Source organism: Nycticebus coucang, chromosome 2, assembly GCF_027406575.1.
Source record: "Nycticebus coucang isolate mNycCou1 chromosome 2, mNycCou1.pri, whole genome shotgun sequence".
Lineage (NCBI taxonomy): Eukaryota > Metazoa > Chordata > Mammalia > Primates > Lorisidae > Nycticebus > Nycticebus coucang.
The window spans coordinates 177,114,888-177,133,492 of NC_069781.1; positions in this window are offsets into that span (position 1 = coordinate 177,114,888).

The window sequence follows — 18,605 nt, forward strand, 5'->3', positions numbered from 1 at the left end:
AAATGCTAGTTCCACCATTGTCTCTCTTCCCAGGGGAAAAATTCAACAATGCAGACCTAAAATTCTTTTACACAACTAACCGTCTTATTTTCCTCTGAATTCCCTGAGAAGCCACATATATCCTTTCCTCTAATGGGACAGTCCACCATCTCTGAAGCTGCTCTCAACTGTGATACTTTTCAGCTCTCCTCTCTGAGTTCAGACATGCATCTTATTATATGCAGCCCCTAATATTTTCATTATTTTGATGCAAATCCATCATCCATAATAAATTCCCCTGCTTTCCAAATGCAATTGATTTTAGAAGCATGAAAGCAAAAAACTAAGTGAGCTCTGACAGTCTTCGGGAGTTTCTGTGACAGGAGGGACCTAAGTGGCTGAAAGCTATTTTCCTCACTGTCAATCCTCTGAAAGATTTTCCTTGCACTAACACATGCTCTCAGGGTCTGGCTAATGCTTGCCTTTTTGGACATATGTGAGCAAATAAATGTAATTACGAAGAAGATGTAATCACCATTGCTTTGCTATGAAAGCTGCTATGAGTTCTCATGGCTTGGTTAACAACACATGCAAAAAGGTAGAATTGTCAGCTACTTTCCCAGAACGAAAAACACACCTCTTTTATATTGTATCTGCGAAAATACGACATTTAAATGCAGCATTTGACTTTCTAAGAATCGCACAAGAAAACCTTTTAACAGAAACAGCAGGGAGAGACAGCTTTTAAAATCATGATATCCCACGAAGGATTATGAAAACGGGGTCATTGCACGAGACGGAATTGCAAATACAGGGAGGAAAATCCTTTCCTCTGTAAATACATGAGGACAATTCGTTCTTCTCTGTAGAGCTATCAGGGGATAGTTTCAGCTTTGGGGAAAAGAAAAGGAAAGATATTGTCCAAATGGATCTACTGGGACTGATGTGCTTGGCTAGTACCTGGTAGCAATGGTCAGTTTCCTTTATACTGACCCAGAGCTGCCCTAAGCCTTTCTTCCTCACACCTTGCTAAGCAACTGCAGATACACAGGCTGGCCGAAAACTTTCACCTGAATTCAGTCTTTACAAGCAACAAAGGGCAGATTTACTTATGTCAAAATGCCCAAATGCTGCCATAGCAGGCCAGTGACACATTCAATACAATCAAGGCTTACCACATTATACTCGACTCATCTGTCAGAAATATTGGACCCTCTCTGTTGGGTTGTATCACCATGTGCTGGCTACTTTGGTGAGGTTGTCCAGAAGGAGGTTTCTGAACAGTGTATCTGATTTATATGTCATTATGAGAGATCTATAAAATTGGCACCTTGATCTTGCTATCTTGGGTGTATGGTACACCAAACATAAATATGTCTTGTTTAGGAGTCATGATAAATAGATGCCCTAGATGATAGATTAGCTAGATAGATAGGAGAATAGATACACTTTTTTCACTTGACATTTTTTGACTGTCACGATGAGCTGGACAACTATCTCTTCACTGGGAATGTAAAAGCTGGTAAAACATGGAGGAATGCTGCCTTCTAGCATACTAAAGGGGAATGGCTAAACGGATTGTGTGTATTAATAAAAGTAAGCAAGGGCTATGTGAAAGTGGGAGAAAGCGGCTCTGCTTCCTTGGTTTTTCCATACAAGGTCTTAAATGGTGACTCAGATTATGAAAATTGGGCCCACCACGTTCCAATACCTTCATTACACACCCAACATTCTGTTGTTCCTGCTGTTCTAGGACTTTGTAATGAGAGCGAGGCATTTTTGGTTAATGGCTGATGAAGTCAGCTTCATAGTATTTCCTGTATAATAAATTTAATCAATGCTGTGCTTCTACAGTACTAAAGATAAAGCTTTTTCCCACATATTTACACTTTTAGCATAGCTCAATGTAGGATAGATCTTCCACCAGAGGAATCTCAGAATTATAATTGGAAAATTACCTTTCTTAGATACACACAAAATCATGCTGAGTCTTACTCTTAGATATAATGAACTATAGGAACACATTAATATACCTTAATAATAATTATATGGAGAGCACTGAATATGTTGTTATGCTCCTAAGTGCTAATTATGTAGTAGTGTGCTGATAAATGTTTAACAAGCTGTCTGGAAAAAAAGTCCCTGATATCTAGAACTTGCCATTTTCATGGTGTAAACACACAGCTGTTTTAGAGCTATCGGGGTAACACCACTAAACATGAGGTAAGAAGTGAGGCACATAGCTGGTTCTGGAGAGCCTGTACGAGCCAGCCCTAGCACACCACTGCATAGGCCTAAATCTAAGGCTATTGTTAAACTCTTTCCTAACCCGTGTGACTTAGGCAGTACACCAATGCTGGCTAGAAACAAAACAAAAATCTATAAAGCCCAATTAGAAATTTGCAGTCTCTTCTCATTAGGATCTTAGCATCTGTGAGTTTTCTTTTTTTTTAATTCGTGTACAAAGGAAAGGGGTTTTTATTAGCTCTTTACCCACAGTGACTATAAATAACACAAGAAGATGTTGTGCCCTAACATTGATATTTGTTGCCTTTGCCTTTATGTTGACCTTTCTGGTAGTAATAGCACTTTGGGTTCCCTTTGGAGAACTCCCCCCACCACACTCCTCACCCACATACTCTGCCACTTACGTATTTGGTGGTGTCTATTGCCAGGCCTTCCCTGCCTGGCTCCTGCCTTATGAAGTGATCACAAAACACTCCTGATCACACTGATGGGTTCAATTTTTGATACATGATTCAGACAGGGCCAACCAGGGTTGCTTCTGAGACTGAACATGGATGAGAATTTTTTTCTTTCTTATACATTGAAATCCATAAGGATATAAGCCTCAGGCTGCTAACCTCCATCTTTCCCACCACATGAAGAATATACCAAAGAACAACACCAATCCACAGATAGCTAAGAACTGGAAAAAGGAAAAGAGCTAGTTCTGGCCATGCTCTGAAGCCAGAGGACACACCCTCAACCCTTTAGTTAGGAGTTTATAAAGTACCTTTATTGCTTAATTTACATTAAAATGGATTTCTGTGATTTGCAACAGAAAGAATTCTAACTAACAGGTATTTATCAGTTTGGGAAAAATACTACTAAAAGTATCAGGATCTGTTTAACCTTAAAATGGGCTCTTTTCTTTTACCCTTGGTTGCTCCAAAGCTTTGCATTTCTGCATAGCTAGAGTGAAAGAAAGCCTCATCCGCTAAGAAGTGGGAGTTCTGACAGACTAGGGTTATCATAGATAAAAACATTTTTTCTTCTCCAAGAAAACAGCTATTACTTTAAACTTTGGATGTCCTGCAAAATGTTATCATCAAGAAAAAAATGTAAAAGCCAAATTATACAAAATCAGGACAATTAAACTAATCTATATCTCACAAATATACCAAAAGGTAGCATAAAGAAAGATGAGGTATGGCAGCATGAGATATCTTGTCTCTCACTGAGATCATGTCATCAGGTAAAATAATCATGGCCATTTCAAATATATATACATATTTTCTTTTTTTTTTTTTACATTTTTTATTGTTGGGGATTCATTGAAGGTACAATAAGCCAGGTTACACTGATTGCATTTGTTAGGTAAAGTCCCTCTGTGAGTTTTCTATCCCTAAATCCTTTATCCTGCTTAAATCTTTTGGTCATCATCTAGTTTGACGTGTAGAATGCTCTTCTCCCATCACGTTGGAGGAACTGATTCCTTCTCATCATCTTGGGTCTTGGTTCAAATGTCAACTTTTTATTGAGGACTCTTCTGATGGCTGGACCTGCTATTCAGTCATTTTCTCTCAAATTAAGCAATATTTAAGGCAATCTTCACTATCTGAAATCATCTTACCGAGGAGTTCATTTGTGTAATATCTGTCCTCTCCTACACCAGAATGAGAACTCCACTCCGGGAGAAACTTGCCTCATTTGTTTACAGTCAAATCTCCAGGCCCTGTAAGTCTATTTGGCACCCTTACATACTAAGTATTTAATAAATAGTTGTTGAATGATCCAATCAATCATTCAGTCCAAGATTATTCTATCAATTATGTTCATAAACTATGTTCCTGTATGTTTTCATTTCTTATGAGGAAGTTTCCTTTTTAGTGGCAAAATAAATTAATCAATCATGTGGTTTAAATCCTTCTACTTTTATAAGAAAATTGTCTAGAATAGACCTAGTAATTTCTACTTCTCAGCAAAGGGAATTCACAAAGACCTGATGTATCTTCCTTCCTAAAACAACTGAAAAATAGACAAAGATATTTCATACAATAGTTTGCAAGACACTGGATATTAGGCAGTAAAGGACGGTGATCTGGGAGAAACACACAACAAATTTCTCCAGCTTCTTCAACCCAACAAAGACTATCCAGGAGTAATCTACAGGTAATATCACACTTAATAATGGAAGACTCCATTATTTACCCCTATAAGAAGGAAAAAAAAAAGATATCCACTCTCAATACTTGGACTCAACACTGCACTGCATGTTGTAGTCAATACAATGTGGCAAGCAAAAGACATAAAAGTGATCTCATTTGGAAAGAAATATTTTAAAATGTCTTTATCAATATGTGATATGATGCAGAGAACCTGGTGGAATACACACAAAATACAAGAACTAAAATGTGAGTTTAATAAGTTTAGAGGACACCATTTATATTTGATATGGTACTGAAAGTGGTAGCCAGAGAAACAAGGCAAGAAAAAGACACAGAAGACATCCAAATTGGAAAGCAAGAACTAAAGTTGTTCTCATTTGCAGATAACACAATTGTATATATAGAAAACCTTAAAGACTCTACCAGAAGAATAAAACTGTTATATTTTTTAGAATACAAAATCAATATATAAAACCAGTAGCATTGCTTTACATTAACTATGAACTATCTCAAAAAGAAATCAAGAAAATAATAGCAGGAGAAAATACAATATATAGGAATATTATAAATATTGAAAGTAAAAAATCTGTATGTCAAAAACTATAAAATTCTGATTAAAGAAGCTGAAAAAGATGCAAATAAGTGGAAAGATACTCCTTGCTTATAGACTGGAAGAATATTATTAAAATATCTCAAAGCAAACTACGCATTCAATGCAATTTCCATCAAAATTTTAATTGTTTTTCACAGAAATAAGAAACAATCATAAAATGTATGTGGAAACACAGAAGACCCCCAATAGCCATAGCAATCTTGAGCAAAAACAACAAAGCTGGAAGCATTATAATACCTTATTTCAAAATATACCACAAGGCTATAGTAATCAAAACAATATGGCAGCAAGGTACTGGTCTAAAATCAGAAATGTATACTAATAGCCAACATAACAGAGGTAAGAATAGAATTTCAACAGAATAGAGATTTTGGAAATAAATTCCAAACTTATTTACAGATAAATGAGTGGTAAATAAGCTCACGAAAAGTGCAACATCATTAGTCATTAGGAAAATTAAAATGAAAACTACAATGAGCTCTCCCTACATACCTATTTGAATGACTAATTCAAGATAACTGATCACACTCAGTGCCAGGAAGGATGTGGAATTAGAGAAGTCCCATATGCTGCTGGTGGGAATGTGAAATGATACAACTACTTTGGAAGTCAGACTGGCAATTTCTGAAAAAATCAAACATCTGCCTACTATAGGATCCAACCATTTGTTTCCTAGGTATTGCCCAAGAGAAAAGAAAGTTTTTGTCTATACAAAGTCTGTGCAGGGGTCCTCAAACTACAGCCCACAGGCCACATGAGGCAGTGTGATTGTGTTTGCTCCCGTTTTGGTTTTTTACTTCAAAATAAGATATGTGCAGTGTGCATAGAAATTTGTTCATAGTTGTTTTTTTTTTTTAACTATAGTCCAGCCCTCCAACAGTGTGAGGGACAGTGAACTGGCCCCCTGTTTAAAAAGTTTGAGGACCCCTGGATAGAGTCCTTATTTGTAATAGCCCCCAGCTGGAAACTACCCAAATATCCATCAACAGCACTCTTCCAATATGTTTTAAAAACATGGTGTCTCTGTTTCACAGAATTTGCATTCTGGTGAGTGAAACCAACAATTAAAATGCAATATGATAGAGGAAGACCCTTAATTGGACAATTATTTTGTGTACCTATTCTATATGCCAGACAATATATAGCAGAATTGCATGAGCAACTATGGTTCCTATCCACCAGGAATGTGATATCCAAGCTAAAAGATGGACATCCAAGGAATGATTATAATAAAGTACATGCTGTGCGGCTGTAGCGGGCACTCCCAGAGAAAATGATTTTGCTCTCCTGAGTAGATGTTTTGTGGCTTAGTTTCAAGGTTTGGGGATTATCTTTTAGAATAGGCTTCTGGTTGGTCCTATGTGATCGACATTACAGCCTCACTTCTCTGAAGCACTGGCAAAGAAAATACAGGCAGGGCCTGATGGCTCACACCTGTAATCCTAGCACTCTGGAAGGCCAAGTCAGGCAGATCCCTTCAGCTCAGGAATTCCATAACAGCCTGAGCAAGACTGAGACCCTATCCCTACTAAAAATAGAAAGATCAGCCAGGTGTTGTGGCAGGCACCTGTAGTCCCAGCTACTTGGGAAGCTGAGGCATGAGGATCACTTGAGCACAGGAGTTGGAGGTTGCTGTGAGCTGAGAAGCCACCACAACACTCTACCTAGGGAGACAGAGTGAGAGTCTGCCCCCCAAAAAAAGAAAAGTAAAGAAAGAAAGGAGAAAAGAAAATGCAGATAACACATAAAACACCAGGCCTCAGGTCCCAGAGACAGGGAAGATATTTAACCAAGAGATATTTAAATTCTGACAGGGGTATATTTCAGCCATTTCTACATAGATGGGATATCAAGTCCCCCAAACTTTCCATATCTTTAGAACAATTCCACCTGTGTCTACTTCTTGCTACATCATCACAGTAAAAGTCAATCAGCTAAAGCATTAAATTCTGAATAACACCAATGTTCTCTACTAAGGGAGAACAGATTCTTTAAACACGGCAAGGGAAGAATGTGTACACATCAAAGGTGCCATACAGAGGGGGTAACTCCCAGAGGTGCTTAAAGTCTAAATCAAATCACCTTTCAGATGCCAGCAAGTATCTGAAACACTGACTTCATCAGTCGATATCAGATTTTCTGCACTCCCAAATCGTCTCCTTTTGAGTCCTTACTCAGGAAGAAACACAGAGATTTTAGCATGAACATCAATAGTGCTTCATGAGATAACATAAAAGGATAAATCAATTTTTTTTTTAAACAGGGCAAAGTGGTCTTACAGGAAATTTGCTGTTAGTTGCATCCTGTGAGACCGAGTCTCCACCAGGGAAGTCAAATAGAGTCAGCGACAGCAGCAAATAAACATTCTTCTGATCACCCGGCTTTGAGGATAAGGGCAATCGTAGCAGGGCCAGAACAGTCACTAGGGTTTCTTCTGTCAGAAATCTTTTATTTCTTGCCCTTGGACTTTATCAGATGCCAAAACAATTTTTTTTTTCCTGAGACAGAGTCTCACTCTGTTTCCTTGGGTACAGCGCTGTGGTGTCATCATAGCTCACAGCAACCTCAAACTCTTGGGCTCAAGAGATCCTCTTGCCTCAGCCTCCAAGGTAGCTGGAACCAGAGGCACCTGCCACAACACCTGGCTAGTTTTTCTACTTTTAATAGAGTCAGGGTCTCACTCTTGCTCAGCCTGGTCTCAAACTTCTGAGTTCAAGCAATCTACCTGCCTCAGTCTCCCGGAGTAGTGGGATTACAGGTGCAAGCCACTGCGCCCATCAATAATTTTCATATACAGTAGAACTCCTGTAAGTTGACCACCAAGGGACTTAACAAACATAAGGAACTGGGCCTACTATACTGATACGTACATGTGGTACATGTCTGGTCTGTGACAATGAGATCAATTTAAGGAGATGGTCAATGCAGGGAAGTGGGCAGCTATGGAGGATCTACTGTATTTAGCTTCCAAAATAAAACAGGATTCAAGAAGTCACATTATTTGGGCTGGAAATAATTTGAAAGCAAACCCAACCTCCTCATTTTACAAATAAGGAGACTGAAGCCTAGAGAGTCAGGGGTTTTTCCAACATCTCTTTCCATCCATTCAACAAATACCTACAATATGTCATGGAATTCCCACAATATCTTTGGTAGGAGTTATGTTAATTTTTAGATGGCCAAAGTGAGACTACAAATGGTTGGTGGTGTCTAAACTACGAAGTCACAGAGCTGGGCTTCAAACCCAGATCTTAAGAGACTCTGTCCAGAGGTCTCTCCAACATGACTCTAGCTGATGTCAGAAATGTTGCAACTCATAGCCAGGTTTTTAAACATTTTCTCTCAGTTAAAAAAAAAAAAAAAAAGGACTTGACAAGACTAAAGCCATGGAAATCATTTTGCCTCATTAATCCTAAAACTTCCCCTTGTTTTTTTTTTTTGTTTGTTTGTTTTTATTGGGGGTTATTGTTGGGGATTCACTGAGAGTACAAAGAACCAGGTTACATTGATTGCATTTACATCTTTTGTACGAAACTGGATGGAAGTGGAAGACATTATTCTAAGTAAAGCATCACAAGAATGGAGAAACTTCCTCTTCTTACCAGCAACCTATGGCTGGGGTCTGGGGTCTTAAGCCAGTGGTCCTCAACCTTCCTAATGCCACGGCCCTTTAATACAGTTCCTCGTGTTGTGGTGACCCCCAACCATAAAATTATTTTTGTTGCTACTTCATAACTGTAATTTTGCTACTGCTATGAATCATAATGTAAATATCTGATACTCAGGATGGCCTTAGGCGACCCCTGTGAAAGGGTCATTTGACCCTCAAAGGGGTCACGACCCACAGGTTGAGAACCGCTTGTTAAGCTGTGGGAAATAATGCTATTGTTATGCCTCTAACTCTTGGCTATGAGCCCCTGTAGATGTATTCTTACCGTGACCCCATTCCAGTACTCCCAAAATCAGAATGAATGGAGCTCAGAAGGTGTTCTTGGAAGTAAAGGTCAAAATCAAAGGGTGTGGCTGGTTAGAGGGTGTTTCTGGGGAAACGGCTATTGTATATGGGACCCCATCAGGCTTGTAAACTCATCAAATCACAGAGAATAAGTCACCCACTATGAGTAGAACTGTCTTTCCAATAATGTATATTTGCTCATATTTCTCTTCCTCAGCCCTCAGGGTCTCATTCATCAATAGGGTTTGTAAAGCTGTTTGAAATATAAACCATCTTTCTCCACCCTCATTCTTGACAACCTGACCTACTCTTCTGCTTTCTTTCTACATGCACACCTGGTCCCCAGTCTCAGGCTCTCTGAACATTCTCTCACGTCAAGATCCCTTGCACAAACTATTCCTTCAGCCTCTGAAACTTTCCTTAACCTGTAGGCCTCAACTCAGACTTAATTCTGAGAAGCCTTGCCTGTGCCCTCAATCCTGTAAGAAAATTACCTAGGCTGGGCCCCATACTCTCTCCATCCACCACTACCTTGTTAGTTCCCAGCTCACCATGGCACCAATGCCAGGTTTAACATCCAGTGCACAGCAGACATGCAATAATCACATCAAATAAATTAGTGAATGAGTGAATAAATGAATAATGTCACAACTTGGTCTAGGAGAAGTTATTCAAAAATTGCTTTGATTGAAGGCCACAACAACAAATGATCAGAAGTTCAGATCTCTCTCTCCAGGTGTTTTTTTTTTTTGAAGAATTCATGGGATCAGGACAACGAAGTGTCAGTACCCAAAAGACCACACAGGGGACTTGTTTCAGACACTTGAGAAGCTTCATGAGAACTAAGCCTGCCCCAAAGAATCATTTGCCAACAAAGGAGGTTATTCTCAAAGCAAACATTCAATGTCTGCATTGGAGTTCATTCCTCACTGGTACATAAATGGGACCTGAGCTAGACAGAGGCCTAATAAGCAAAGAGTCTGGTAGAAACAGTCCGTCCATGGGTAAAATGAAATCACTCCCGATTACCTCCGATGGACAGCAGTTATGAACTCCTGTATACAATTTAAAGGTAATCTTGTATTTTAAAAAGAAAAAAAATTGCCAATTTATCCTAATGGCAAGTGACATCTTGGCTCAGGCATGATTAGAATAAAGCGGCTTTCTTCCAGTGGTTTAGAAGCAGCGACTTGCCTATGTTCGCCGAGGGTTAATTCCGTGATCCTTGGGGATGCCTTAATGGCCCTGGTTATCCAAACCTTGATGCAGAGCAGAGGCCACAGATTATGTTTTCTCTGCACATCCACAGACATATTAGAACATGAAGTGGAGATGACAGGAGGGGAATATTTCTTTTCTCCTCGGAAATCCCCCAGGAGAGTTTTCTACTGCGACCTCCTCAGACCCTGGCTTTGCATTAGAGTTATTGTCCTGAGAGAAGATTCAGTTAGAGCCTCTGATTCATTTCTTATAGTGCTCTCTTGTTTATTCTTGGTGGCAGCTAACTTGTAAAATTTTATTATGATTTTTTTTCTTGGTTTGTGTCATGGAAGGGCTAAAAAAAAAAGATTCTATCATCAGTTCTAAATGAAGTTGTATAAATCCACACCAAGGCCGTGTGTCTACAGGGAAAACGCAAGATAACAGGTTGTTCCTTTCCAGCGGTCGTTCTCTGGGTTTAGATTTTGTGTTTCTAAAATCAGAAGACAGAGGGAGGGAAGGAAGCCCAAGGTTTGTGGGTACCACTGATACCAATTGGATTGCTATCCTCTCTCCATAGCATCTTAAGAGATGATTGTCAATCACACTATGATCCAGTTGCCACTGTCATTAATTATTTCACCCAAATTACAGTGCTCGTGTAATTGACACATTAAGGGTTTTCTATATTCCATTGCCCCCGGTATTGAGTTCTATACACCAATTATGCAAAATATGAAGTATCCACTGTAGGTCCACTGTTCCAGGATTCTGAGCCTTGTTTTTGTTGCTCCCTCTGTTAGAACATCTTCTGTTTTCTGCCTTCATGCTTTTTCTCTTAACTGCTACTTATTTGTCCAGAGTTAACTCCGCCATCATCTCTACCAAGCTGGTTCCAAAGCACCCTGCTGAAACTAATCAACCCATTAAAATAATCCATTGTCTTTGTTTTCGTGAAAACTACACTCTGAGAATTCAGACCATGATCTATATATCCTCTATTTCCAAAGCCTGGGATAGTGCCTGGTACTTGGGGATATTCTGTACATTGTCACTGAACTGGTCAGACTTCCCTTGCCTGAGAATAACTAAAAACCATCATGACAGTCAGACAGTTCCCCCACTGTATCTGTGCAAATCCAAATTTCCATTGGTTGTATGAGGTACCGCTGTTCCTACTGAACTTCTGTTTCGCGACCACCCCCCGCATTCTCAGAACTATCTGAAATATGGGCAGGCACTCTGGCATCTCAGTTCCACCCAGCTACATTAATTAATTCATGCATTTAATTAACAAGAAGCCACACATTCATATTCAGTGGCTGGCTAATAGTGCTGTCAGTCAATTTCCCTCCTGCGCTGCTGAAATCCTGGCTGTTTGTGTGACAGTCTCAATGTGTTCATGGAACTGGGGAGTCCTCCCCACTGAGATTTCTTCCTAGCTTCCACAATCTTTAATCCCTCTAGGATTGGGCAGCCATGTCCCTTCCTTCTGGGATCTGAAACTTGGGTGTCCTGGAACTCCACCAGCTGGGTTGATACTCCCTAGTCTGAAACACCTGCCACTGACCAATTTCCCTCACGAGGCAGAGAATGAATTCCCTTCTCCCTTGTCTCCATTTTTCTTCTACACAACCAGAATGTTTGCTGTTTCTTCTTGTTAAGAAAATGGCTCTCAGTCCTTTCTGAGTTCTCCCTTCCCTATCCTCCATGTGATTCCCTTGAAGCATCATCAATTCCCACAAGGTCTACAGTGGGACTGAGAACAGTTCCTGGAACACCACGTGGACTTGAACTTCCCCACAACAACTGCACAGGTGGCAGGAGCCACTGGTAAATCAGCAAAATGTACGAGAAACCTTCAGAGGTTGAAGGTTGCCACTGAGCTCACAAACGTGAGGTGTCTGCAGACACAATGTCAACCCCACACTGGAGAGCAAGCTTAAGAAATCAAGGAGGTCCTCAGCGTCACTCACATGGTGTCTTGTCCTACACTTTTGAGGCCGAAGAAACAACACAAAAGGCAGACTGTCCCAACATGACACAAAAGACGTTCAAGAACAAGTAAAATCACATTTAGCTCTCTAGGCTAATGACATAGCGTAAGCTACCACTTGGGAGATTTTTTTTTAAGTTTAAATACACTTCAGATCAGGTGCCATTACTTACAATTATTAAATTTTCAGTATTACCATTAATGTTAATGAAGGCAAATACCTTATGTTGATCACACATAAATTTGGATAATCTGCAACTCCCTCACCTCAAGCTTGCTCCTCAGCAAATGTCTCCAAAACTCAAAACCAGAACCTTAGAATTATCACTGACCCTTGAAGCTTCCTCTCTCTCTCCTTCAGTTTCTCTCCTCTCTTAAAACAAACAAACACCTCTCCAATCCCCCCCACCTTTTTTTTTTTTTTTATCTTAACTGACACTGCCTTCACCTGGTCATTCTCAACCTTTTAAAATATTTTTTCCTGGGCAGCGCCTGTGGCTCAGTCGGTAAGGCGCCGGCCCCATATACCGAGGGTGGCGGGTTCAAACCCAGCCCCGGCCAAACTGCAACCAAAAAATAGCCGGGCGTTGTGGCGGGCGCCTGTAGCCCCAGCTACTTGGGAGGCTGAGGCAAGAGAATCGCTTAAGCCCAGGAGTTGGAGGTTGCTGTGAGCTGTGTGAGGCCACAGCACTCTACCGAGGGCCATAAAGTAAGACTCTGTCTCTACAAAAAAAAAAAAATATATATATATATATATATATTTTTTTTTTTTTCCCTGATCTCTCCAGATGACATTTTAATGCCATGGACATACTATTTATCTGTTTATGCTCTGTATGTATAGATGTGCTTTATACATTTAAAAAGATTTTTTTTTATTATCTCTCAAGAATCGAATTTTGCCACCTTTGGGGTGATGCCACTCCTTTGAGAAGACACTTTTTCCCGTTCATTTTCATCTTATTCTTGTTGCCCATGTCATCGAGCCAACACCTGAACCCCTTGGGCTCCAAACCCCAAGGCTCCATGCAGGCTACTGTGTCTGTCACACCATAAGAAAACAATTCTGCCCTTTCAAGAGTGTCTATTCCCCTGAGTCATGGATAGGCTTGAACCAGAGGCTTGGAGAAACTGCCAGAAGTAAAATTCTACTTTACTCAGCCACCATCCACTCCTCATCCTCATCTTTTTTCCTTCTCTTCTCCTTCTCCTTCTAGTACATAAAAAAAAAAAATTCTCTCCTCATTCAAGCTGACATCAACCCTCTCATGACCTCAGCTAGACCCTGCTGGGACTCACCACAGAATACCATCTGAACACACAGAATGATCCCAGAAAAGAGGCCTGACAAACACAATGGCCTCCAATTCTCACACCTGTGCTCTAGCAACAATTTCCCTGTATCTCATCTTCCTTATTTGCCCTTTCCAAAATACACGTTATCATTATACTCTCCATTAGCCAAGATGCTCTTTCTAAAATAAAATCTGATTTTACTCTTCTTTGAAAAAAGTATGTAATGGCCACATTTTGCCATCCAGAGAATGTCTAGCAATGACAATCACATCAGCATCATCTACAAGAACTATCGGAATATGCCCGCTGCTACTGTCTTAGCTCTACCGCTCATCACACTGTTCTTTTCCCAGTTTCCCAGATGTACCCACATTTTTCAGGTTCCCTTTGCATTTTCTGGAAATCTCCTGCTCATTCTTCAGAACACCCCTGACACAAAGATGTGAGCTGGGCCACGGTCCTAAACTCTGTGCTTGCTTCCATGGCATTCCAAGTGAACTTTTATCTGAGTAGTCTCTATGATGCACAGTGATTGATGATATTTACAGTTTCCTCCGTCAGGTAGAGTTTATATGAATACCCAGCACTTGGTACACACAGTGGCTGCTCGTTAATTACTTGCTGAATTGACCTGTACTGTCTTATGAGTGCGTATGATCTAAAAAGAATGCCACTGATTAAGAAACTAACAAACATTTAATGAAGACATTCACCCACTAGATCTTTGAAAACTATGGTCCCACCAGCATGTCTTCCAGAACAGAAACAGGGGAGTTACCCCTCCCAGTAAGGGTACTGAACTCCTGCCCTATGACTGCTGTAAAACCCAGAACTCCAAACTGTCATAACACAATGACAGATGAATACTGCAAAATACTCTTACAATTTTGTGTTTCTCCATCTATTGCCAACAAGTGTGCTTATGCAATAGTTTGAGGGTTTGCCACTAATCCCTTCCTTACCACAGCCATTGTCTTTGGTTCCACCAAATTGCTAGTTTGGGTGGCAGGTTTGTTAAGGAGAGAGGAGAAGGATGCGGGGTGCGGGGGGAAAGAACAATGGGATGAATGTTTCAGCTGTTGGTTCACTGTCACTGGACTGGTAACAATGATTTTGGGGTTTTAGCACGGCTCCAAATGACATGGATGAAAACATATCCAGTAAAGGCATCCCACTATTTCCCTCTCAATCCTCTGAAGATCTCAGGTCTCCACTGAATTTCAAGGAAGAGAACTAGCCTATCAAAGCTAGTACTAGTATAGATTAGATATAGACAATTCTTTTCAATTAGCTAAAAATGTCTACCCAAATCAGAATTGTTTAAAAACCCATCTCAATGGCTGGGTTGTGCCAACAAAGTGGGAAGAACAAATTGGACTGTTTAAGGGAGGAGGTGAAATCTGCTTTAACGTGGTTGGGGGTGATATGAATGCTATGTGACAAAAGACAGGGCTCTGCAATCAGTTTGATCTGAACCTATCATTTATACTTGCACAAGTTCTTTACGCAATTAGACTTTTTATTAAAATACAACATATATAAAGTTAGCCATTATCCTGACTTCTATCTTCCCACATTAATTTTGCTTACTTTGAACATACAGTGCAGCATTATAATATGGACTCTTTCCCACTGATTTTCTTTATTTGATGAAATATTTGTGAGATGCATCCAAATCTGTACACAGCTGGAAGTCATTCATTCTCAGTATCATTTAATATTCCACAATTTATTGGTGAATACTGGGCTATGTCCAGTTTGGAGCTATTACATAGAGGAATTGTACGAATATCTTATGAACATGCCTTTTACTGATCACATGGATGTTTCTCAAAAAGTGCTTAGGATCAAACTGCTGAGTCACAGAGGATCTGTACTCTGCTTATACGGACCTAAATTTCAAATTCACCCTTTCAATTTTTCTTGAGTGAGATTAAACAAGTAATTGAAGATCCTACAACCTATTTCCCCATCAGTGAATGGGGCGATCTCACACTATAAATTTGTCTTAAAGAAAAATCAAGTAACATCCAGCACAGTTCCAGCACGTTAAGTCATTTGTCCTAAAGACGTGTATTGCTCCACCAATAGCCCAAGTGGCCTGTATTCACCCAGGCTTTGTTGAAGATTGATTGGGACATACAATGTGAGTTCAGGCCAGTGAGATATGAGGTATGTCACTTCTGGGCCAGCAAGCCACCCTTCAATTCTGTCTTCCCTTGGAAAGCAAGGGTTGGTGTGGTGGCATCTCAAGAGGACAGAGTTCCCAAGGGTCTCTGAGTGACTGCATGGAACAAAAACTTCACCAGCTGGCATCGCACATGTAAGGCAAGAAAGTGATTTAAGCATTAAGTCACTGATATTTCTAGCTTACATGGTTACTGCAGCATAGCATAGACTGTCTGGACAACTACAGTACTCAAAGATGAGACATAACTCCACCCCAGAAAAACCACTAGAATCTCCCTTTGAAGAGTTACATGACCCAGGTTCAACACAGACATTACATATCACTTCATTTTTGAATGATGGAAAATCTTTTCTTGCTGTGTGACTAAAGAGAAAAATTGGAACATGATTTTTTGCTGGAATATGTTAACTGGAGAATCTCTTTCCTCTGTTGGGAAACCAGATTATAATTCCAAAATTGTGCCTGATGTACCCCAAACATAGCCCTGCCTCCCAAAGAGAAGGCCCTTGGTGACTATTAGTTTGAGAAAATAAAATCGTCTCCCACCAGGTTCAAAGCCAGCCTCATTCTTTTGTTCCCGTTAAGAGTTTCTTTCTTCATGTTCCCTAGTGTCTACATGGCCTGTGAGCTTTCTTCTAATGATTAAACTCCTAAAAATACTACAAAGAATGCTTAATAAGGCTTTTGTATTTTCTGATTGCTATAGAGACTATTTAGTGTAGCACTGTAAGTACGTGTAAGTATGTATTTTGGACAGTGTTTAAAAACACGTATAATTTACCCAGCCATAATAGCTACTTCAGAGTGTTGCTGTTCAGTAAGATAAGGCATATGTAAAGCATTTTATAGTGTTTTATTTATAGTTATTTACTTAATAGCTCACAACAGCTTCTTCCATTGTGTAAAGGAAATAGACATTTACCCTATTTTAACAATGAATATCATTTACTCCTTTATAGCAACTGATAGTCTCATTACCCTGCAGGCTGGTAAATAGGCAATGGATCTAATGTCGATGCAAGAAAAAAACCTGGTTGACAAAGAGTTACCAGGGGGAAAAAAGGGTCCTGCAGATAAAGTCTTGAGCTCATTAGGTAAGTGATGACTGCTGGAAAGAGGCCACTCTCTGCTTTGAAGTTACCCCCGGGGATGTATCCATGGGTGAAATAACAGATAATAATAGTAACATTGACTCACAGTTATGGAGCAAACATGACACTGGGCAGCATGCATGGTCCTAAGTGCTTCACATTCCTGGTCTCAATCTCAGGACACTATGCTCTGGGAGATAGCCACTGTTGTCATCTTCACAGGTTGCTTACGGAAACTGGGGTGGAAAGGGTACACCACTTGCCCAAGATCACTGTAGGTAGATAGGGATGGATCCAGTAGTCAAGGCCGAAACACGTCACCCCAAAACTTGTAAGTGTTGTTCAGCATCACTGATATTATTCCAAGGACTGCGGGAGCCACACTGAAGTTAGTTCTTTCTCAGCAACCTATCCCCTTACCTGTAGCACAAACATATTTTCCAAGCACACAGAACTTTTGGCAATGGCCAATTCCACTAGCCAAAGAATAAGACACAATGTACACTGTTCAGATCCTTTATATATGTCATTTTTTCTTAATTTCAAAATATTTCAGGAGTACCAATGTCTTGTTGTATAGATGCCCTGTAGAATGCTTAAATCGAGGCTTTCAGTGCATTCATCCTCAGAATAATGTTCATCATACCTGACACATAAGTTCTCACTCCTCACTCCCTTTCATCCTTCCCGTCTTCGTTTCCAATGCCCTTTACTTCTCTTTGTACCTGTGTGCCCATCACTCAGCTTCCAATTGTGAATGAGAACATGTGTTTTTTATTTTCCATTCCTGAGATACTTCACTTAGAATAATGGTCTCCAGTTCCATCCAAGCTGCTGCAAGGACATTTTATCTTTTATTGCCGAGTAGAACTCCACAGCATACATAGACTTTTTTTTTTATACACTTGTGAATTGATGGGCACTTAGGCTGACTGTCCACCTTTGCAATTGTAGATTGTGCTACAATAAAAATTCAAATGCACCTGTCTTTTTGATAAAATGATTTTTCTTCCTTTGCATAGATACCCAATTGTTAGGTTGCTGGATCAAATGGTAAGCCTATGTTTATTTCTATGAGGAATCTCCACACTGTTTTCCATAGAGGCTGTGCTGATTTTCACTCCCACCAATAGCCGATAAGTGTTCCTTTCTGTCTACATCCGTGCCAGGTTCTATTGTTTTGACTTCTTAAAAATAGCCATTCTTATAACATGTTACGTCATTGTGGTTTTAATTTGCATTTTTTGATGAGTGGTGATTCTGAGCATTTTTTTTTTTTTTGCCATTTGTCTACCTTCCTTTAAAAATCTTCTGTTCATCTTTTGATTACATTGTAATGAGGTTGCTTGTTTTTCCATTGCTGAGTTGTTTGAATTCTTCGTATATTCTTGATTCTATGTGTTAGCCCTTTATCAAATGTGCAGTTTGCAAATATTTTCTTCCTATACCTAGGTTGTTTATTTACTGATCATTTCCTTTGCTGTGAAGATTTTTTTAATTTAATTTTTTTTTTATTTCTGTATTTGCCTTTGGGGTCTTAGCCATAAATTCTTTGCCTAGGCTAATGGAATAGAGAGCCCAGAAATAAAACCATCTACCTACAACCAACTGATCTTTGACAAAGCAAACAACATATACTGTGGAAAGGAAGCTCTATTCAATAAATAGTGCTGGAAAACTGGATCGCCACATGCAGAAGAATGAAACCTGTCTCTCAACATATACAAAAATTACTTCACGACGTAAGGCAGCAGAAGCCAAGGACTCTGCTAAACATCCTACAATGTACAAGACAGCCTCCCACAAAAAAAGCATTATCCATCCCCAAATGTCAATAGTGCTGAGGTTAAGAAATGCTGATATAATGTAATTAAATGCAGTCCAAGATGGAAT